Raw genomic sequence first — 15,964 nt, forward strand, 5'->3', positions numbered from 1 at the left:
TTTTTTTTTAATGAATGTTCATACTCGCTGTGAGTGTGCGAGGCCGAGGTTACAGCTTTTTAAAATGTGGCATTGTGGGAAAGAGATCTGGTGATTGAATGTGTGGCTGCAGTTGTTGAGGAGGCTGCAGCTCGCGGTGTTGATGAACTGGGTGGACGTTTACAGTAAAATGTGGACGATCATGAGTGAATCTTGAAGACGATAGGACTGTAAGTACTTTTTACAGATTTGTTTTTGCGCTTTTTCTGCCTTTATTGGAGAGACAGGAGAGTGGATAGAGACAGAAACTCAGGAGAGAGAGAGAGCGGGGAATGACATGCGGGAAAAGACCCACAGGTCGGACTTGAACCTGGACCGTCCGCTTTGACTACTACAGCCTCTGTACATGGGGCGTGTGAACTAACCACTAGTCCACCACTTCCTCATTTCAAAGCATCATTATTTTCTTCTTGTGGTTCGATTTCATTTCATGTAGAAAAAGTCGATGGAAAGGTGGAGGTGAAGGCAAAACCTTTTCCTTTAAAATAACTGGGAGCTGAGACAAAGACACAGACGGGTTATCTTTGAAGTGTAAGCCGGGACATCAGCGTCAGCTCATATCGATACGAGTCATAATCATTCAGGCATAGATGTGAAAACCCGTTAAAAATTAAAATAAGAAGAATTCAAATATGTGAATCCATGAGGAAGGAGGTACAAAAAAAAAGTAGGACGAGAAAACGAAGAGGAGACGGGAGATCTCCTGACAGCCTTCAGACAATGTTTGGGAGTGAGACTGAGACTGAGAGACGTGTGTGTACACTGTGCGTGTGTGTGCGTGTGTGTGTGTGTGTGTGTGTGTGTGTGTGTGTGTGTGTGTGTGTGTGTGTGTGTGTGTGTGTGTGTGTGTGTGTGTGTGTGTGTGTGTGTGTGTGTGTGTGTGTGTGTGTGTGTGTGTGTGTGTGTGTGTGGTCACAGACGCTTTATGCGGGCTGAAGTAGATTGGAGCCCTCCATCTAATGCATTATTGACCCGTGCTCTGCCTGCTGTCTGCAGCTTCTATCAGAGCATCAAGGAGATACCTCACATCCAGACCTGGCAGGGCTTTTAGTGTGTGTGTGTGTGCATGTGTGTGTGTGTGTGTGTGTGTGTGTGTGTGTGTGTGTGTGTGTGTGTGGCAGAGAAAATGAGTGTGTGAGGAGTCAGTGAAGCAGGAGAAGATAAAGAGTGTTTTTTTTTTTTTTTTTAAGCTATGAATGTGTGTGTGTTTTGGGGACAGGTGTGTTACTAACGAAGTGATACAAGCCCCTGGGTGAGTGCATGGGTGAACCTGTGTGCTGCTGTGTAGACATTGAAGATCATGCGAGGGTGTGTGTAAGCACTGGGCACGTTTGTCCCCCTATTGGACGAGCAGTGTTAGCTTCTTTCTCTTCCTTTATAGTTGTGTTCTTATAGTTCAGGATGCTCCTGTTTTATTGCTTTTATGTATAAATATGCAGCTTTTTGTTTTCCTGACTCAGCTGAACTGATCTCCTGGGGGTCGGAGCCCTCACAGCGAACGCTCTGACCCCTTTATAGTTTTCAGTCTGGTATTTAAAACACAAGGAAGACCTCTACCTGAGGATCTCAACAAACATGTCTCTCTCCCTTATTTCTGACTCTATCCTTTGTCCTATCTCTCTAAATAAAGACAAAAAAAAAAGTCCAAAAATTGAAACTTTTCTTGCTAAACTCGGTTTTCATCCTTCATAATATTATATGATCCAGCTCCATCGAGAGTTTATTTCATTCTGTTTTGAACTCATTTTACAACCTCACACATCTGGTAACTAAAGCACATCTTCCTCTCACTCCATTTTCTCTCAAGCCTCGTCTCTACCTCCTCACAAGAATCTTTCTCTGTTCTCTCCCTCTCTCTCTCTCTCTGTCTCTCCTCTCTCTCTCTCTCTCTCTCTCCTCTCTCTCTCTCTGTCTCCTCTTCTCTCTCTCTCTCTGTCTCTGTCTCTCTGTCTCTCTGTCTCTCTCTCTCTCTGTCTCTCTCTCTCTCTCTCTCTGTCTCTCTCTCTCTCTCTCTGTCTCTCTCTCTCTCTCTGTCTCTCTCTGTCTCTCTCTCTCTCTCTGTCTCCCTCTCTCTCTCTCTCTCTCTGTCTCTCTCTCTCTCTGTCTCCCTCTCTCTCTCTCTCTCTCTCTCTCTGTCTCTCTCTCTCTCTCTCTCTGTCTCCCTCTCTCTCTCTCTCTCTCTCTCTGTCTCTCTCTCTCTCTCTGTCTCTCTCTCTCTCTCTCTCTGTCTCCCTCTCTCTCTCTCTCTCTCTCTGTCTCCCTCTCTCTCTCTCTCTCTCTCTCTGTCTCTCTCTCTCTCTCTCTGTCTCTCTCTCTCTCTCTCTCTCTCTCTCTCTCTCTCTTTCCTCGACCCGGAGCTTGAGACACCACTCTGCACAGTCTTTAAACCTCACGGGGCCCGTCACGAGTTTCCACCCTTGTTTTTGTGTCGGTTTCATTAATGTGCGCTCACCCGGCCTTCTGAGCGCGGTGGAGGCGGCACGACTTGGCTTCATGTGTTAAACATATCAGAGAGCCGACACAATGCACGGCAATTAGAGATAATTACTATAATTACACCTATTGACAGGATTAAAGGCATCATCTGCATCATCTAAAGGGCCCCTTCTTTCCTGCTCTGTTGTCTCTGTTTTTGTCCCCCCCCCCCCCCCCCCCCCCCCCCTTCCTGCTCTCGCCGCTCCCTCGCTTTTAAGGGTGAATTCACGGCCGGACTTTGAGAGGGAGGAGTGGGAGGAAAGCAAGATAAAACGACATGAAGGAAGAGAGAGAGAGGTGCACAGAGATGAAACCTATGGAGTGAGAAAGTGTCCAGAAGAAAACAGATCTCTCTTTAAAACTTGAATGGATTCAGCGTGCTCACACTTCATCTCCTGCATCCATTACTCTAATTGGAGATAATTACAGGATTAAAGGAAACATCTGGGTGAGATCTAAAGGGACAAAGCTCCCCCCACCTCTCCTCCACTTACTCGCTCCCTCTTGTTCTATTCATGTGAGGAAGGATAAATTATCTCGGGGCGGGGGGGGGGACAGAGGGATAGCGAGGGGGACGGAGGTGAGATGAACAGAGAGGACAAACACGATCATTTGAAGGACAAAAAATCTGCAGAAACAAAAAGTGTTATTGACCCTTTTTCTTCACGGAGGTTTGAGAGGAAGACTGATGATGATATTTGTTTCAGAGATGTTTAGTTTAGTGAGTTTATTTTGATCACTAATCAAACATCCAACAAAACATTAAAATCACAGAATCAGAATTGGTTGTTATCTTTGAAATACAGATGAGCAGAATATATTTCAGGACAAATTTGACTTAGATCTTCTTTGATTTTGAGTCACTCTCAGCAGACACCATCACTGACAAACAGATGGTTTAGATTAATAGTCTAATTTGTGTTACTGGTTATTTGGTAAAAAACTACCAGAGATGTCATTTATATCATTCATTTAATTACTTTTGTTTATTTTTAGCGCTGAAGTGTTTTGAAGTGAACTGTTCGGATTTTAGCATTTTGAAGAAAATTGTGACTTTGATAATCTGGTCATATCTGGTTTACATTCAGAGTATGACAGAAGGGGTAAGTCCACTTTGTCGTCTATTTCTCATAAGATAAGAGATGTAAGAATTCAGCGCTGTTCTCCTCATCGTATTTCAAACATGAACAAAGAGTAGAAGGTGTGATAAATCTGGAAGTTGTCACATAGCGTCACATTGCATCGCGCCAGTCGCTTGCTTGCTGTTCACACCGCGTCCAGCTTTGCTCTGTGAATTTCAGTTTCCCCCTTTTTTTTTTTTTTTTTTTTTTTTTTTTTACACCATCTCTTTATTGTCTTTTATATCAAAGCAAAAACAGTGTACAGCAAAACAGTACACACAATATGAAAACTAAAAAATATTTTAAAAAAGTAAAGGAAAAAATATATAATAATAATAAATAAATGATAATAATAAAAATAAAAACATAGCAGCCCTACTGACGGTCAGATCTGTTCATCAGTCCAAACCCTCCAGGAAGTTGTCAAAAATTGTCCATACTTTCCAAAACTTGTCAAGTTTGTTTTTTGAGAAATAGCTTCTCCTTTCAAGAAAGAGAGAAAGAGAGTCATTCCTTTCAACCACTGAGAGACTCCACAGGTTCTTTCAGTTTTCCCCTTCTAAACATTTCACAACATTACATCTGGTGCTTTTATTTTGAAGGTAAATGAACTGAAGTGTGGTGCTTTGTATTGACGAGCTGTTGACTCAAAATCACAACACACACTTTTCTCCAGTGTTGACCCGAGTCAAAGCTCAACATTTCAAACGCAGATGTGGATTATATTAATGCACCGTTAGCTCCACTTTGTGAAAACAAGCTAACGAGCTCTGCTGAGGGAGAAAAGAGAGTGTCAGTGCCTTGTAGATCCCCCTCGTCCCTCCTTCCTCGTCCGTCTATGCGAGCGTCAGAGAGGGCTGTTAGCTCACTCCGAGAGGAAACAATAGAATCGAGCTTGATTTGGACGCCGTCGCTCTGATGGTTAATAGTTTCCCCTCCATCATTTCTCTTTGCTATTTACACGCTCAGTCTTTATGAAACCATAGCAGCTGTTTTTAAAAATAAGCCTGCTGAATGAGTAACTGTGGGATAGCAGTTCTTAAGTGCTTCAAATGACTTTTACGTTCCCGCCCTCGCTCGACTCCCTGCAGCTCCACCTGCAGCTCCGAGACCCCGCACATAATATGCAGCCATGAATAACTGACCTGAGAGCAGAGGAGCATTCAAACACACACACACACATACACACACACACACACACACACACACACACACACACACACACACACACACAGCGACCTTGTCAATCCCCTCTCTGATTGCCTCATCAGACCGTTGGAGCGCTGCAGGTCCTCCGTGTTTGCTCACTCGCCAACCCCCGCTGGTCTCCGAGGAGGTCCTCCTGACCCCCTGCTAGCTGAACAGACGCCGCTGCTAGCATTGATTAGAATTACGCAGCGAGGCGGATCATAAGATCACAGTTTGACGGTTTGGTTTTGCTAGTCGACGAGTCAAAAGGGGTTTGATGTTTAAATGTAACGAGAGGAGAGAATCCAGATCACAGCCCGGGTGAGGAAATCCTTCATTTGATTTTTATGTTGGGGAAAAAAAAAAAAAAGCTTCAGGTGAAATAAATCAGATTTACTGTGAGATATTCCTGGGGAGGGGAGCGCTCTAACCACGAGGCTATCGGCGCCACACAGGATCTCTTTTATGACAGGAAGTCACAACAGAATCTATGATCACATGCACTGCAAGTAACTTCAACGCAGTGCAAGAACGGCAACCTTGTGCAACACATGAATAGACAAAACATTGTTCTGACAAACTGATTACGTTCTTCCTCCAGTCATATGTGTACTGGTGATTCTCTGGTGGTAAAACAGCAGATTTACTGTCATGCTATTGTGCATCAAAATCGTTTTTTTTCCTGTTTTATTAAGTTCTTGTGGATTCTTTGAACAGTTAAAGGAGCAATATGTAACTTCTGTAAGAAATAAGTCTCTTGAAGTCTTTGATTTTGATTTTTGGTTCATACAAATCATTTGATTTTGTTGGAAACACAACACCTTAGTTGTTTATGTTGCGACCTAGAAATACTTGTTTTAAATTCAATTGGGCGTCATCGGCCCGTGTGCAGAGGTGACGTAAATAGTCAGGGTCGTGGTCAAGAGATGAATTGTTGTGAGGACCCGATGCTTCTTGAGAAGAATAGTCGTAAAAAAAAAAAAGACTGCATCTTGAAGAATAAATCAATCAAACTTTATTTGTATAGCACTTTTCATACAACAAATGTATCCCAAAGTGCTTTACATCAACATAAATCAAACAACATGACTCCCTCCCACAATCCAAAAACTAAGGTAAAAAATAACTAGATAAGAACAGGTACTGAGGAAACGCTATTGTTTATTCTAAATGAAGAAACACAGGAGGTTCAAAATATAATAAAACTAGATGAAATGAGATTCAGTTAAAAGCGCTACTAAAAAGGTAGGTCTTGAGTTTGCTTTTAAAAATGTTTACAGTGAAGTTGCCAAAGGTGGCAAACAGAAGACTCCTGGTCTGTTCATGGGTGCAACATTTACAGCTCAGCATATTTCAACATCTGGAGCTCCACTTTCTAAAATAAAGTCCTTTTAAATGCAGATCTATTCCAAACTTAAAACCTCAATTTCTGGGTATTGTCTTACATATCCCAGCTTCCTTGACAAACATTGACATTCTGCAGCTATACTCCTGATGCTCGAGTGAATTGGAAGATGTGAGCATCGCTGTGTTGTTATCTTTGAACAAGCCCTGCTGGATTTTCAGAAACATAGTTATTGTCTTCTTTTCAAGGTAAACAGAATCGATAGCGCGATCCCCCGCAGACGTCTGATGAGAATCAATCATTTCTTTTGTTGAGAAATCTGCGATGAGGGAGGCGAACACAACAGCCACCGTGCGTCTGCAGACCTCCTGGAGCAGAGCAACTCGCTGAAATAAAAAATGCCAGAGCGGTTGCCGGTATTGATTTCTGTGATTGATTAAAGGCCGTACGTGAGGGAGGGAGGAATCGGAGAGTAAAGTTATTCACACACAGATCTGATCAGAATATCTACACACTGTACCCGGGGTCTGGTTTCTGCAGTGTGTTGGATTAAACAGCTCCCAGGCTTGTCAGCTAAACTCTTATGTTCCCACCAGAGTCGTGCTGCTGGAGAGTGAGCGGCTGGAGGGTGGAGGGGCCTGAAGGTCCTCGTACTTAAATAACTAATAGGGATCATTGATTAGTGGCAGGAATCACCTGAAAGGTCAAATCAGTGAGATATGTAGTAGGTGAGATGATAAAATGACCTTACTATATGATCAGCCATTAAGGAAACATGCTATGTTGAAGTGCTGGCTTCTCTGACAGCAATGCAGCAGCCAGTATGTCCTCCTTCTAACTTTAGATTCTGCTCCTGAATGCTCTGGATTTGTTTGGACCAGAGAAGGTAGGCGGTTTTAAGACACCCCCCAAAACGACCGTTTTGGACGCCCCTCGGTTTGCCAGATATGAGAGCAGTTATCAGGTCAAACCAGCAGGTGTTGCAGCGATGGAAGCGGGCAAGAGAACTGGTTCAGATAGAAGTGATTGTACCTGACCTAAAAAGCCTCTGCATGTTTCTAATAAGCTCCACGAGCAGAAACGTGCTCAAACTAGGATCAATATTGGAGATGCAGAAAGGTTTACAGACCGATGCAGAGCTGGCTAAACACTGAAGCTTCAGTGTCCAACACATGGCGACCTGCGTCAGCACCGCATAGCTGAAAGTTGAAGATATTGGGGATGACAAGCTGATTTTAGGAGTTGCGTCACAGAGTATTGCGCTCCCTGCCCCCGCCGTCGTATGAACCCCGCCTTTAGTTCTGGAGTTTCCTCCATCTTGAATTGTTCTCCAACCTGTGCATTTCAATGTGGATCACAGGATGGATCTTTAACACAGCGACAGCTTCACTGCTCCGCTCAGAAAAGGAAAGTGTTTACTGACAAGCTGCTCGTTTGTGGATTCGACCTCAGACTCAAAGCTCCACAAAGTGTCTGACTCTGACTTTGAGTCTGACACATACACACACACACACACACACACACACACAGACTGCCTCTGTGTGTGTGTGTGTGTGTGTGTGTGTGTGTATGTGTGTGTGTGTGTGTGTATGTGTGTGTGTGTGTGTGTGTGTTTACCTCCAAATGGTTGGAGAGCAGATGAAAGAGACGGGGGAACATCTACACTTCACACAAACACATGCACAGAGGAGAAGTTGTTGTCTCTTCTGTTTCAACAGGATCTAAAAAGTAGAGACAGAATAAAAGAAACAAGCGTAAGAGAACTTGTGTGAAATAATTGCTACGGACAAAAAAAAAAAAAGACGAGACTGATGCAACAACAGGAGAGCGAGGCAATCTCCTCTGTAACTCTCATCGTCTCTTCAGCCTCTGCTTCCTCTCGTGGATTGTTTTTCACTTTTGTCAATAATGGAGTATATTTAGAGCGAGACCTTGAGCTTCTGACCTCGTTTACTCCAGCACGCTGCCTCTGTGGCCTTCAGGGGGGCGGCCTAGTATCACTTACACCGGAGTGTGGCTAAGTTTGTATACTGTGTGTCTTTTCTTGCCTTTCTTCATTATTTATACAGAAAGTCTATAGTCGTCCATTTCAGACCGGCGGTATTTTGTCTTCCTCTTCTTTTGACTAAACCATCAAAAGTGACACTGAGTACTATTTGGTAATACAGGATGTGCTGCAGTGGGGACAGAAAAAAAGTGACAGCTGACCAGCTTACCTCCTTGAGGTCAAAGTAGAAGGGAAAGAAAAGAGTAGAAAACGCTGACACCTTCAAAGGAAGAATGTGCGACTTTTTGATCCAGTAGATGTCCCCTTGAGCTCCAGCATGAAACCGAAACAAACTGCTGTTTGGCCACGCCTCCTCCATACTGAAGCCGCCGCTCTCCTCCACAGACACACCTCCAACCCCTCTCCACTCACATTCACATGAAGGAGTTATCGATTAGAACGCACCATAGTTAAGCACCATTAAGCGCAAGCGGTGGAAAAAAAAATCGTCCTTGGCTCGAGCTACAATCAACTGTGTGCTGCATTGTTGTGTTAGCATGCTAATGTTAGCGCTCTTTAGTTAGCTCGTAGCTTCATGTAAATTTACACAGAAGGAGCGTGCTCTAAAAACTCTTACCTTACCTCCAAATAATCAGTGAGTATGTTCTTCTTCCCTAGTCCTTGACTAAAACAGCTTTTATACACAAGGGGAGGAGCTTGACCGTCACGTCCATGTAAACACGGCGCTGACAACAACACAGCCAGCGGGACTCGAGCTTCTCACTCATTGTAGACAGACTCTAAAAAAGAACAAAGCTAGTAGCTTTAAAAAAAAAAAAATCATATCAGATCGAAGACCCTTTAAACACATCTGGAGCCAGCTGAACTAGTCTGTCTGGAAGTAGGCAGAGAGGAGAGGATTACACACCTAGAGAGACACACACACACACACACACACACACACACACACACACACACACACACACACACACACACACACACACTGGCACAAGAGGGTAATTGTCAGAGAGGATTATCCATCTAGACCCCCACCCCTGCCCTCTGTACGTCCACACACACACATACACACACATACACACACACACACACACACACACACACACACACACACACACACACACACACACACACACACACTCAGAGGATTATACTCGATCTCTAATCTCTCAACATCATTTCCTCCCCGTAACCAATCATGGCTCTTCTAACATCTTTTCAGCCAATCACACGTCCCCAGAGATCCTCACAACCAGCTCTCAGTTCCTCCTCCCTCGACGTCTCTTACCTGTCAGATCTTCATTTTCATTTCTAATATTTTTCCCTCTTCCTTCCTCTCCATTATTACCTCAGTGCTGAGGCCGACGCTGCCTCTTTATCTCGTTGTTTTCCTCTTTCATTGCCCCAGCTGAGCCGCCGCTTAGTCTCTGTTGAGTTTATTGATGTGTTTTTCAATTTCATTTTCATTTTATCCGGTCACTTTGGGAAGAGTGTAATGTTACATCTAAAGACGAAAACGACCTCCATTACTCTCTGCTGGTCACTAGAGCTACAAGAATAAAGCATTTCCTTATTTAGAAAAAAAGAGCGAGAGCACCACTGCAGTGATGGTTTCTTTTCTTCTCTCTCTTGCTACAAGGTCGCCTGTTAGGAGCATTTCAAACTGAAGAAGCACATTTGGTTTCCTAAAGTCTCCATGCACGCTCAAATGCAACACTTATTTTCAGAGTGAAAACGTCTCAGTGTGAGGGGGGCTGGAAAACGAAGAAGTAGTGAGTACACTTGGAGTTAGAGTTATAATATTACAGCTTATTGGTGGAATGACACAGCTCAAACCTGTTCCTGGACTGTCTGCTATGAGGACCATGGCCTCCTTCATGGGGCCATGTGGACCAACTAGCCAGCCGCCGATGCTCCTGGTTTAAGTTTTTTGATCCACCAAAAGCATGGTGCAGCGCATCTCAGACATGCTTTAGTTGCAGCTGTTCACTCACTTCTTCAAAACATGTACAAAAACTCTTGTTTTTGGGAAGTGGGGCTAGGGGCCAAAGTTGCCTAGTTGCTGCTCCAAGCTGAATCTGGACACAATCAGAAACAGGAACAGAAACAATCAGACATAGGAACAAATCACCCTTTGCAGAGTCCAACATAATTTCTACAACACCTGCCATGGTAACACCACCAAGCTCATGTAAAAATGTCCAAATCATCTTTGAATTGAGCAGCGTTTTTTTTGTATTGTTTTTTTTTTAACAAGCAGGAAAGATACAGCTTCTTAAATTTACTCTGATTTTATATTTATTTATATGATCTTATATAGACCTACACAATTACAGATTTCTATATATTTTTATTTCTTTTGGAGAGAACCCACGCATGCACAGAGAGGCTCCTGTCAGACAGGGATTTGAACCAGGAACCTCCTCACTGTGAGGAAACAATGCTAATCACTGACTCATTAAATGAGTCATCCTTTGTCCTTACAATAAGTCATTAAACACAGCACCTGTGTTTAATGACTTATTGTAAGGACAAAGGATGACTCATTTAATGTAAAGAAGTATGTGTGCTTTCTTTGGAACAATTGTCTCATCCACTGAAAAGAAAAAACAGACTCATCAGCTGAAGAACCATGAACTGCTGCTTTCCGATATAAGCAACTCTCAAACACAAAACAGTTAAATGCATCTCTCACTCGTACATCAGTGCCAATCTTCAATCTCCTGTCAGCGACAGATTTTTTATTTTTTTAAGCAGTGCGTGCGAGCAGCAGAAGCCGGTGTGTGTCCTACATTAGCGTCGCGAGGGACAGCGCGCTCTCTCTGTCACTCGTCTTAACTCGGCTGGCAGGAAGTTGCCGTGTTTCTGTCAAACAGGCGTCACTCTGCGCCGATCCCGACCCTTTTCTCCGTCAAACTGTCACCACCGGCTGATTTTCCAGGAGAGATTTGGAAGCGTCGCCTGTGATCACCTTTTCCCCCTGCTCTTTCATACTTCTGAGGGGGTGGGTGGGGGGGGTTTGAATGTGAACTCCGGTCTCAGCAGACTTTCTTTCCTATAAACATGAAAAGCTTATCTATCTTCGATATTTGCTGAGTTTCTGAATTCCTACGACTCGTCCCCCCCCCCCCCCCCCCCCCCCACGGCTGCAGCCTGAGCAGTCTGATTAAGCAATCGAGGCCTTAGATAGCGATTAGCAGCATGGCTTTATTTATGAATCCAGATTATTGCTGCTCTGCTGCTCATCTCGCTTTCTCTCCTTTTTTCTCTCTCCGTCCCTCTCGTGTTTTTTTTTTATCTCTGCAAGGACAATACAACGTCCCGGACATCTTATCAGGAGATATTTAGTCCTTCTGTCTCTCTCTATCTCTCTCTCTCTCTTCTGTTTGCTTATCACGAGTGGATGACAACAATAGAGGCAGCACGGCCGTGAAATATTATCAGGCTATTGTCTGCTTCTATTTCTATCTCCGTTTAGCTTATCTGTTCGGGACAATAGCGTACTGGGTCGAGGGAAAAATAAACAGAGACCTCATTCCCATTTGTGTTCCTGTGTATGCATTGAGTGTTAACGTGTGCGTCTGCATGCATGTTTGGATTTGGATTCTTGTATGTACATACATCTTTAGATTGGTTTGTCTGGGTGTATTTCTGCACATGTTGGTTTTAAGGTTTTGTGTTTCTGGATGTAATGACCCCGACTGTCTGACATTTTTAAGCCATGTGGAAACATGTGGGTGACATCTATTTTACAGGGATATGAATTAGCTTCCAGGCTAATATGTATCAGAATCAGAATCAGAATCAGAATCAGAATCAGAATCAGAATTGGGTTTTATTGCCAAGTACATTTACACATACAAGGAATTTGACTTTAATAGCAGGTAATAAGTCACTTATCAGTCACTTATAAGACCTTATTAGATTCTTATCAACACAAATAAGACTATGTAAGTGTTAATGTAGGCATAATTAACTCATTTATTATGTCTTATAAGACACTTATAGGTTCTTATTAGAAACTTATTAACACTTTATATACAGTCATAAACATGACTTATAAGTGACTTATTACCTGTTATTAATACTTATTCCAAGCACCTTTGTATAAAGTGTTACCCTTAAATTATACAGTATAAGAAGCGATTACAATATATAAGATATTTAAAAAATATATATATATATAAAACAAAAAAACACACAAAATGTACAAAAGGTGCAATGTAGGAGCTGTGTATTGGACGATGAGCAAAAAAGATGTAGGTAGGATAGTAGGAGACTCGGAACACTAATGTGTAGCTAATAAAAGAAAATTGTTTAGCTGGTCTTTGCAGACAGAAGAATGGAGTTGGCATTCATTTGAAGATTTGGATTCATGCATATTCATCGGTGTGTTAGGTTTGTCCTTGAGCATTGGTGAATGAATTGGTTTTAGGATGACTTAATGACCCTGAATGTCTTGACATTTTAAAAGCCAGAAAGCCGCAGAACAGCCCGTCCTGAACGAGGACTTCTAAAAACAGAAACAGTGCAATCTAAGACAACAGATCTCTCCTTAGTTTCAGGGCGAGGCAGGAGGTGGCAGGATGAATGGCGGGGAGACGAGAAGAAAAGAGAGAAGTTGTTTTTCTTCTGGTGTCATTGCAGCTGTAATAAAAGTGGAACTAAATGTCATCCTGTCGTGGACTCACACTGAGATGCTCTTGTTGTTCTGCTGAGTTAGGAGGCAGGATTGCAGATGTTAGGGAGCAAAAGCGAGGAGAGGATTGTGTGTCATGCACACCGGGCCTGGACACAGTTAGCAGAAGATCTTATAGGGCACGACTTGAGATGAACACAGGCAGCTTTATCACTTGTGGGATGATTGCAAAGGTCGAGGGGTATTTTCATTTGGGAATTTGCTGGAATATTATCTACGATTTACACACATTGGATCACCCCAACGTCTTTAACCCTTTCAAAAATCTGGACAAAGTTATGGTAGAAAAAAATCATCTCTCCAAAGCGCACAGCTTATCCACAGGAGTACCTCAAGGGTCAGTGCTTGGTCCCCTTCTCTTCTCCATATACACAAGCTCACTTGGTTAAATAATCCGCTCTCATGGCTTCTCATACCACTGCTATGCTGACAATACCCAGCTCTTCCTGTCATTCCTGACGATGTCTCAGCATGAATCTCGTCATGCCTTAACTCAAAGCTGATCGTTTGCTCTTACTGACATTGTTCCCTTTTTTTCTAGATCCCTGCTTGTGTTGTACTTACTCTCTGATGTACGTTGCTTTGGATACAAGCATCTGCTAAGTGAATTGTAGAATTATAGAATTGTAGAATCTCTCAGCTCACCCTGACATATTCAGGAATCTTCCAGGAATGCAGTGGAAGTGTGTGGCCTTTGAGGTTGCAATGCATTGCATTGCTCTTTATGAACCCGATCATGTTGCTTTGAACTGTCGCAGTGAGGAGCTGATTGTTTGGCTGTTTTTTTTTTATTTCCTCGACATGAATGATAGAGTGCATGCTGAAAGTTGGCTCCTTTTCTATGAAGCTGTTTTCAGGTTTGATGAATGCATTGTTGAGCTAAAGAGGAGTTCGACCAGCATGGTCATTTCCACGTTCCTGCAGTGACTGAGGATGAAACAGACGAGACCAAACAGATGGCAACAAAAACAGAAACCACCGCACATAAACTAAAGTAAAAGACTTGTAAAAAAAAAAAGGAAGACGAGAAACTGCCTTGTAGATGAAACAGAGGATGTTTTAGGGTCCCCAGATCCCTGTGAAATAAAACACATATTTACAGGCCGTAAGTGAACAAACTCTCTCATTTATACGGCTTTAATCTGCTCCGGATGAGAGCCTCCACTAAATGCTCCAAAAGTAAAAAGGTAGTAAACAATTTGAGAAACTCCACTCGGGTGAGTTGTTGCAACATAAAACAGAGCAGAGAGAGAGAGAGAACAAACAGCTCACATCGTTCCTCCTTAATTCAACAGGACGGAGCGGTGGAGAGATAGTGCAGATTGAAGGTGCAGCATGTTTTCTAATAAAACAAACGGCAACGTCGGAATAAAAAATGGAAAATGACAAAAGCGAATTGAAATAGCATTTCCACAGCGGCGATCCCACGACGGAGCCTCGTAAACATTGTTTGTTTCTGTAAAAACTTGGCTACAGCTCAAAATGCTGTGGCCCAGCAAGACACACACACACACAAAGTGAAAACACACACACACACACTGCAGCTGTGGTGTTTTTGATGAAGAGGCCTGCGAGGTAAAAGCTATACCTTCAACACCCTGCATCATAAATCTTCTGCATGGACAAACAGAGGGCATAATGTGTGACCAAAACAACATATGCACATATTAACAGATGCAGAAAACAGCTGCTGACGTACAACGTGTTGGCCATTGTTTGGTACAAAGGCAAAATTTGTAACAGGCTTGAAAAATGTTGTTTAAGAAAGTAGATGTAAGTGATTGTAGATGTAAAAAACACTCAAAAGGCTCCTTTGGTCCTTTACTCTGCAGCAAGTTGTTTTTAATGACTCATAAATGTGCTCAAAAGGAAATCACCTCAGCCTGAGTCCATGTTTCTAATCAACTGGTTAACCAAAAATTGCCCTTTTTTAATTTCTTATAATTAACCTCGGCTGCATTTCTATTTAAGCTAGCTTTGACAGCACGATTAAGTGACATTTTTAGAACACCTCATTGAAGAAAGGACCAAAAACTGAGTTGACTGTAGTCAAGACGAACGCTCTCAATCAATACTACAATAGCAAAAGATGACGTCAGGGCTGGCGGGGAATCATGGGAGTTCTCTCTGCTACTTTTTCTATTAAAAAATAATGTAATCCATATCAGTATTATCGTAGCATCATCTCTCTCTGTCTTCCTCTCATTATGCACATCCCTTAGTTTGCTTCTCTCTCCCACTCTGTCTTCTTCTTCTCTTCTTTATCTTTCCTCATTTCTCTGTCCTCTGTTCGCCTCATATTCTCACTTCCTCCATCCTAATTCAATCACACAAACACACATTCACAAAAAGCACATTCCCTCTGCTGAGTTATCCCCCACAGACGCACACTCTATTGCCCAAGATGCATTGCCCTGCCGTGCGCCTTGCCTTTTCATTGGTCAATAAAACAACCTGAGCTTTATGGCTCTACCAATTCCAAGTACATCAACTATGGAGGGAGAAAGGGGGGGGGGCTGGAAAAGTGGAGAGGACACCTGAGGTTAATGACCCAAACTCTTCCATTTAGAAAAGAAAAAGGGAACGGGTGAGTAGATCAAGTGTGGAGAAGAGAAAGAGGCGGAAAACAAAAAAATATAGGCAATATTAGAAAAGTGGAGAAAATGCCTCAATAAGAAAAAACAATAAAACAAAGAATGGGAGTCCATTACGCATTGTGGAGAGAAAGGGGGAGGAGGGGGGGTAAGACAAGAGGAACGAGCGAGAGAGAAGAACCCATAAAAACACAGAGACGTTCATGACTTATAAAATAACAGCTATCGATGTGCAAACTCAAAGTGCAGCGTAGATGAAATAGATGATGTTTTATTGTTCCAGCCCCTTAGTCCCAGTCTGTATAAATAGCTATTGATTTAACATGTTTTATTCAGCCAGCGGGGCGCGCTCTCGGGCCTGCGAGACGTCTGCCGCTCTGTCGAGGACTTTCTGCTGCAGTTTAAAAAAAAAAAAAAAAAGAAAGAAACGACTGTCTTCCATCTGCTAAAGGTTTGGTCCCAAGTTTCCCAATCTGAGCGAGCGTTTAGTTGTCTGTC

The 15,964-nt window shown here is 42.9% G+C and overlaps 1 protein-coding gene across 9 annotated transcripts in view; it reads left to right on the forward strand.

Annotated features, from left to right (window-relative positions):
• ptprt (protein tyrosine phosphatase receptor type T) overlaps positions 1 to 15,964 on the forward strand; it is a 287,907-nt gene that overhangs the window by 128,703 nt on the left and 143,240 nt on the right. The gene's annotated exons all lie outside the window — the stretch shown is intronic.

The sequence above is a fragment of the Labrus bergylta genome, chromosome 5 (genome assembly GCF_963930695.1).
Source record: "Labrus bergylta chromosome 5, fLabBer1.1, whole genome shotgun sequence".
Lineage (NCBI taxonomy): Eukaryota > Metazoa > Chordata > Actinopteri > Labriformes > Labridae > Labrus > Labrus bergylta.